Raw genomic sequence first — 8,819 nt, forward strand, 5'->3', positions numbered from 1 at the left:
AGTTCTGCTGGTTTTTTGAATGGTTCAGGGCTTTTTTCCTCCTCCTGTCCACCCCCTCCGTGTGTTTCACTGGCCCCAACACTCAGCAAAGGGGCACTGGTGCCTCCCGCTGGACTGGTGGTCACTTGGTGTCTGTCTGACTAGGGGTAGCAAGGTCCAAATGTGTGCAAGAGTTGATAGGAGTCAGTGCTTCCTGCTTCTCAAATGCACGATACCTCACAGCCAAAACTGAGGACCATGAGTGAACCAGGCCAGTTCATTTTCCAGGCTCAAAGGAAAAGTCTCTTTTCCAAGTAATGCATTCAAAGTTCATATAGATACTGTTAACATAATGGAACAGTTTAAAAACACTGACTGAGTAAATATCTGAGCCTGTATAACTAATCATTTTATCTACATTGTGACAAGCAATGAACAGATTCACAATGGGCTTTCTTTAATACCATTTCTGTCAGAGATACCACAAATTTTGCCATCACTGTGGAATATTCCTGCAATCCTGTCCCATTGTATCTTATAGCCTGTATTATTTTTAACATTAATATTGGGACAGTAGACCAGTTTTTGTCATTCTTCATCTAAAGGTACCAAAGATAATTATTAAAATATATCTGTGTGTGAAGATAAAGATCTTATATTGCACAACCCTGTGAAGGGCTATATAAACTTCCCATAAATATTACACTCTTCCCCCTTTGTGTATAGATAAAGGTATTTTTCAAACCATATTGTTTTTAGATAGTTAAAGAAAGACAAAGAGACAATATCACACAGGCAGTGGCAATGAAAATGGAAATCTGCCTCTGTTTTACACTCATTTGAGTTGATATCAGCAGCTTTGATCATTGCATTCCAAGGATAGCATACACACATTTTACATTTCTGTTGGGGAAAGTGCCTCTGAATCATGTCTTTTGTATTACTGCTGAGCAGAGAAACAGCCAAAGGAGACAAGCACCTGAATCTGTGTCTGTTTTGCAGGTCTTAACTGAGCTTCTTCTGCTATTTTACCTCTCTAAAGGTAAGTGTACAAAAAACCCTGCTACATTTCATGATAAACCAAACATGTTCACAGAATCACAGAATCCAGAACCAGTAAAGTTAGAAGAGATCACGGTGGGTCATCCGGTCCAACCTCCGTGCTCAAGCAGGATCATCCTAGAGCACATGGCACAGGATTGTGGCCAGACTGTTCTTGAATATCTCCAAGGAGGGAGACTCCACAACTTCTGTGGGCAATCTGTTCCAGTGTTAAGTCACTTGCACAGTAAAAGTTCTTCCTCACATTCAGGTGGATCTTTCTGTACATTACTTTCTGCCCATTGCCTCTTATCCTATTGCTCGGCACCACCAAGAAATGCCTGATACCATCCACTTGTCATACTCCATTCAGGTATTTATAGACATCCATGAGCTTAGCTTAACTTCCTTAGCTTAACTGACTCTCTCAGCTTAATGTCCTCAGTCTGTCCTTGTAATGGAGGTGCTCCGGTCACCTTTGTCATTCTCTCTGAACTCTCCCCAGGAGCCTCATGTCTCTCTTGTACTCAGAAGCCCAGAACACAGCATCCTTGGCCAGGTCCCTGCTTCAGCCTTATTAGACAAACTCATCCTGCCTCAATTCATCTATGTAAGTCACATACCATAATTCTGAATGTCTGAAGATGTAGACACAGATCACTGTTATGCTATTAATTGTGGCTTGGATCAGAATGGTGCAAAATCACCAAATCAGTCAAACAAATTATACTAAATGAAGTGAGGTGGTTGAAAGGAAAAGAAATCAAAATACAGCAATAAAGAATAAGAAATGGACAAGGACAAACAAAAAGTTTTAAAATACTGTTATGGTCATTTATTTAGATGTCAAGAAGTGTCTGAAAAGGATCCCGCTTGTAGTGATATGCACTAGGACCACAAAAACCCAGAGGACAGATGTGAATGCTCTGATAGACATTGTAATGAAAGAAAGCTCAAAAGCATGTACAGAGAAATTAAGTAATAAAGCTGGTGAAAAGAAGAAGCCGTGGAAAGGGCATAATTTCAGCTCTATTGCTACTGCCTAGGTGGTAGAAGAAAATTGAAAACAAACAAAAACAACCTGAGAAAACAAGAATATTTAGGACTGAATAGCAGATGTCTGTGAATGAGTGAGGGGCACTGAACAATATCACAACTGTAGCCTTTGTGTGTCTTGTACAGACTTGACATCAAATGTACATTATTTAGAATGCACCAGCTGACAAAGAGTGTTCCTGCTTTCTTTCCCCTACATTTTCAAGTAGCTCAGTCTGAACTGTGTGATTAAAATGTGATTAAAAATATATACTGATATATATAAAAATATATGCAGTAGTTTGGTAGTTTTTGGTCACAAATATACAATGATTGGTCGGTTGTAATACATCTATAGCTACCAGAGGTATAAGCTGAATTCTTGCAAAGGTGCACTCACTTATACTTCTGGACTTTCCAAGAAATATGTTCTTTATGAAGAGTCAATAATGTCCTTCATTGTTTTCAGAAACCAAGGCTTTCCTCCAGCCTGTGGAAGATACTTCTCACTATTAAGTTATGAAGATTCAATGCAGGACAGCCAGTGGCAATTCCTCATCCATGGGATACACTAAAGCAGCATTATCAATGGTGAATGATGTGCTCTGTCAATAGGTTTTAAAAGGAGAATACAGTATCTCTTTTCACTGAGCAAGAAAAGATGTAAGTATTAAGTATTTAAACTATGCATTCTGTGTCCCTGTTCCAAATATGGACTTGCACAGCTAGATCAGATAAATCAAAAAATCTGCATTTCATTCATATGATAAGACTTGGAAAATGTGTTGCTAGTCACCTAAAAAGACAAGTTTATGTACAATATCTTGAAAAACTGTTTGACAACAGAAGGTCGTATGTGACATATATTTGACATCCTAAAACCTCAAACTAGTAAAACTTTGAGGTCAAGCAAAGGTAAAATCAGAATAACCCTCTTCAGATTTTTATCGTGTATGATAGAACCACAAATAAACTTTAAGTTCCCCCAGCTTCTAACATGTCTGAACTTGACTGAAAGCTAAAGAGAAAGCTTATCTATTGATTTTCACATGTAAGCTAAATGGTAAAATAACCTTGACTCATTAAAGATGTCAGTGTTGTAGATGATTTGGATATCTTTGCCATTTGAAAGTAACATATGGATAATTTACTCAAGTTGAGTTATTCTTAAGTAATTTGCAGTACTGCAAAGCTTCAGATTTTTCACCTTTGTGATTACCAAGAATACTTTAGCATTAATCACAATATTCAACAGTGGAAAGAAAAGCTAGTCTATTTATTGAATCTATACAAAAGGTAGTATTTCTTTTTACACTTATAAGTTTTACGGTGGGTTGCTTATTGAGATTTTGCCATTGCATGCACAAAAAAAAAAAAAAAGTTATAAATAGTAATATATGATTAAAAATTGCAAATTATTTTGCAAATAATAGGTCCATTGTAAAACATCCAGAATGCCTTATGAAACAGTGTCAGCACTTGCCCTGTGTTGTATAAATATTACCTATCTACCTGTCACCTCTAGTCTGTGAGACAACCAAGATTTTATTTCTAATTGGTTTTTTTATTACTATCAAATAAAAAAGCTCTGTTCATAAAAAATTATTAGGGCTGTTTCACTAGAAATGTTGTGGTCTGGGATTGCACCTTTTCCTAGGTAAAGTTGCCATCTCTTCTTATGGAGAAAGAATTGCTCTTTCTCCACACTTGGCAGAATTATTTCAGCAATGTCTCTTGATCTGTTTGGCTTCTAAATGGATACAAGAGTAAGCCAAAGATGAAAAAAATTACTCAGACTGCATGGGATAATGAAAGAGCAGGTGTGCTAAAGAAGGTTCTCTTACAGGAAAAAATATGTGTTCAGACATACTTCAGATGTGACCCTGATATTCATACTCTACATAAGTAAACTTTGTAGTTATTTACAACTTTCAAAGGATAAAAATAGGTCTTCCTTATCCTAAGGCTTTAGGGCAGCTTATTCACCTAAGTAGATAATCTGTGATGCCCTAAGTATGAATATGATACTGAGAGTGCATGGGCTTGTGTAACAGGATTTTTAAAATCACAGAGAGGGCATGATGCTTATGCAATATTATCTTTATATCTAGAATATTTGTAACTTCTGCATGTGAAATGTCAAGTTTTATACAACACCACTGGAGAGAATTGGATGGGTGGAATAGACAAGGTCTTTCTGAGATCCTCAATCTGAATAAGGCTTTCTAGCTCTTTTAGATAGAGCCAGTTCTTGTCACACCACTCCTGAGATGGTATTTTTAAATGGTGTGTCACAAGTATGGCCGAGACATTTGAACCCAAGCATGCCTCAAAATCAAAATGCTGTTAACTTGTATACAGATGCTTTGCAGTCTCATCAGTTTTCCTCTTGCATGTTTATATCAGGAACATAATATGGGAACTTATAATGGATTTTAAAACAACCAAATGTAAATTAATTAATCTTGGTTCTAAAATCCCTAGAAATATGTGCACAGAATTTGGCTATGAAAGGCAGCAGTGCCTTGAAAAGGAGGGAATTGGTGAAGGAGGCTGGGTGAGTGTTCCTTAGGGTTCTAAAATTATAAAAGAAATTTGCATTTTTGGGGAGATATATGATTAGAGAGTTTGGATTAGGAAGCCATTGGTGAAACTGCAGGAATATATAAAGTAGAATTTGTGTCTGTGCTCCTGCCAGTGCTTGAGTTATTGGGAACACTACACATCTAGAAATGAAGATTTGCTGCAACTCGTGGTGCTTCTAATTAAGTCTGACTGTGGTTACAGACCTGTGTCCAGAACTGTTTTCCATTGCTTGAATTAGGTTGGATCTCTCCTAGGAATGACTCTCTATTAAGTTATCATTTTGCTAAGGAGGACTCAGTAAGAGTTTTAAGATTCCTCTCCAAATACAAAAGGGAATACTTGGTCAAGAATTCACCACTGGTCTGAGTCAGTTAACAGCTCTGCAGGGGGGGTTTTGCCCCCCAAAGAATCACATCAAGGACAGTATACAAAAGGAAAAGTCAACCTGTCTGAAAAGGAAAACAATGAAAATAGCTTTATTTGGTAAAAATAAAAAACTTCAAGGCTTGTTTTCTCATGAATTTCTACTGAAGAAAAACCTAAGGTAGTGTCTGTAGCCCAAGTTAGGAGAAAAGTTGACTGAATATTGACAGACACCACAAAAACTGGTTTAAAAGCTTGATGTTTTGAGGAGATATACTGTTCTTAGAACAAACATTATTGCAGAATGATACAAACTACACCAGGGAAATCAGCTAGAAGGGCGAGCGCTCTCTGAATATCTGGCAGCTTTGAAGAAGTTGGCAGGAGTGTATCTTTTTGGGACAGTCATTGATCAGGCATTGTGGGACAGGAATGTTTATGACATGTGAAACTGTCATCTGTGAAAGCTTACAACCTGTGCAGACACCCATACAAACACAAGAACTTTAGCATTTGGAGCTTAGAAAAGAAAAGTCTTATTGCTTAGAAAAGAATAGTCTTACAATGGCTTCATTGTAACAGTAGGGATTATATTTTTGAAGTGACAAAGTACACACATATTTTGGAAGAAAGCCTTTTTTTTTCTTCCCCAACTATCCATCTGAAGAAAGGGAGGGAGTAGCCTCCAAATCAAACTGTAGATGGGAGATGTATTTATACTTTAAAACAATGATATGAGAATAAAGTTTGCTGAAAAAATCTGCCTTCAGCAGAGATGGTGATGAAGTTGTTGGTCCTCCTTCCTATGGATACATTCTCCTTGGGAAGATGACCACAAAAAAACAGGTGAGGAACAGAGAGCATAATGTAAGAGGGACACCAGGGTGATATGTAAGCAGAAAGGTACTCCTCTCTGTTTGGTAAGATGTAGTTTAAAAGGAAGAATGGATGAATGGTTTGAATATTAAACAGATAGTAAGTGTTCTATGAATTAAACATAATTGTTTAGCATAATTTTGAAACCAAGACATAATAGCTCACCGCAAAGAAGAAATGGTTTAGTCAGAGTCCACAAAAGTTTCCTTTTGATCCCAAGTAGAAGGTTTCCAAAATTAGAGACCACTGCTGATTTAAAACATGCATGTCCAGGAACTTATCTCGGTATGCTGCATATGATAAATCCAAACTCAGAGTTATTATTACTGAGCATTTATTAACAAGGGAAGATAATAATGCATAAGAAGAAACATGAAGTGGGTTACATAAACTTTTCATTTGAATGCACCAGCAATTAAAGCTAAGCATTAAACTAATTTTGAAAGGAGAGAAAGTAGCAAAATACACAAGATAGCACATTACATCAAAGATTTGTTTGGGCAGATATTACTCGAAATCACAAAGCCTTTGATATTTATGGATTTAAGTTGTGTCTGCAGTGAAATTTTGATGTTAGAGGTGGAAATCTGACAAAATAATGTTCGAACCAGGAAGCAGCATCAAGGGTTCCACAAGCATTCACCAATAGAAAAAATTTTTCTTTAAAATGTAATTTCATGCAGCCAGTCTTGAAACCATATGAGTTTCTAACTATAACAAAGAGAACTTTTCACCAAAGATGGATAAGAGAGTATCAGGCATCTGAAGGTATGCCTCCACCTGCAAGGAGCAGGGAGTTGGGTTCAATGATCCTTATGGGGCCCCTCGAACTCGAGATATTCTATGATAATATGATCTTTTTTGATAAATAAAGTGAATTTCTGACTTTAAAATTTTCAGAAAGCAAATACAGTAGTATTGGTGACTGCTATAACTACTGTTACATTAAAGCAGCTGATTTTCCCAAATTTGCAAGTATTAAGTAAAAATTTCTCAAGGATATCCTAATATATATCAATGAAATTAGAATTTAAGAAAAAGTGTCATATTGTATTTCTTGGCATTAAGCTGACATAGACATGGCAACAGAACAAATAACAGTATATGGTGGAAGGAAAAATGGGAAAGCAAATGAAAGTGAAAAAAAGCTGCAAGTTAAAACCTCTAGGAGAGCTAAAGGAAGGGCAAGGAATATTTCAATGCAATATCAATTTCTCATAGAATTAAAAAAGTAAGAATGCTTTAAAAATCATATTGGTAACATTTATAGGTTCAGTGCCAGGTTTGTTTGATCACATACTGATGTATGAAGACAGGAATATTCAACAGATATTTCAATTATTTATTTGAAACAAAACAGAGAGACGTACCTGTCCCATGTGATGCTGTTGTAATTGGAACTTTACCCGCTGTGGCAAAGGTTTTTAACATTTTTAAATTAACTGGCCAAGATATCTCACGCTTAGGAACTACCCAGAATATCTCTAAACCATAAATGTTAACCATAATGGAATGGAAAACAGGACAAATTCCAAGGGACTCAAAGACTGTAAGTGATTTCCAAATATTTCAAAGAGTTCAGAAGTTTAACCAGAGAGTTACTAATGGGACAAATGGTGCTAAATTTAACTAAAAAGGCATTACTCACAAGGTAGCTAGAAATTTAATTATTACAGGCAAAAGTATAGTCAATGCCAAATTACTCTTCAAAAGACAGGAATTGTCATCAAGTTATATGGAGTGTTTTGTTTGAGCCTTTCAATAGGATTAAAGACTTCAGTTATAGAAACATTCTGCAGGTAACGGGGACCTCTTCCAATCAACTGACTTATTACTAAAAGATATTTCGGTTAATAATACATTGAGCCCTATGTGATTAATAGGCTATACAATTTTGACTTGTAGACAGATAACAGAAACTAGCTGGTTTTGCTGGAAAACAATAAAGTGACTTTTTCAATCAGACCCATAATTTCAAATCTGGATCCAGTGTTAGCTAACCTCTTATTCAAAAAATGCAGATGTCAGAGACACATCTTTCAGATGACACAGATGCTGGTGGGGTAGCAAATGATGAGCACCTTCATAGAGTAATTTGATTGGCTTGTTAAAATGGGTAGGGCTTGTACTTTTCAATACAGCACTATAAAACATAATATATACATGAGTGAAAAAAAAAATGGACTCTGGTTAGCAAATTGAATAACTCTGGACAGCAGTAATTCAGAGTTGAAACACAATATTGAGTCAATCAGAGACAACTGCTGATCCTGCTCTTTCGGCAGGACCTGCCTCCCTGGGTGGTGCTTTCCTTTGTTATGAAAATAATACCAATACCAGGTAGCAGTGTTGAACTCCACTTTGTACATAGCATAGAAAAAAGGTGAGTAGGATATATATCCATCCATACTTCAGCAAGGACATAGAAAACCAAAAAGAGAGAAAGATTAAAAGAATCTAAAAAGGGCTTTGGGGAAAAAATGACAGGTTTTAGAATCCAAGGTTTTAAGTTACTTATTTTGTAAATTAAATTGAGTGGAGAAATCCAACATCAAAATACATGGTAGATTTACATTTGGAGTCTTGAAGGCAAGCTCATACATCCTCTTCAGAAATGTACACCTGTGAGTACATTCAGGTTAGTAGTACAGCTGACTGACTCTGTGACAGGTGCTTTCTGCAGTGGCTCTGGATTCTGTGGGTCCTTATTTAAGGACCTTATTAAATAGTTTATTAGATGTGCAACTCAAAAACGAGATGGTAATTTTACCCAGACCTACCCTTGGCTTTCAGCAAGGCAAGGGTAAGGCATTAAGGCTTTCATTCCCCCCAAAGGCACATCTGGACTGCTGCTATCTTCCTCCTATATCTGATTTTTCAACAGCCCCTTCCAGGAATTTCTGACTAAGCATTAGGTTCCTTTTCACACATCTGGCTAA

This window comes from Zosterops lateralis (assembly GCF_965231275.1).
Source record: "Zosterops lateralis genome assembly, chromosome: 1".
NCBI lineage: Eukaryota > Metazoa > Chordata > Aves > Passeriformes > Zosteropidae > Zosterops > Zosterops lateralis.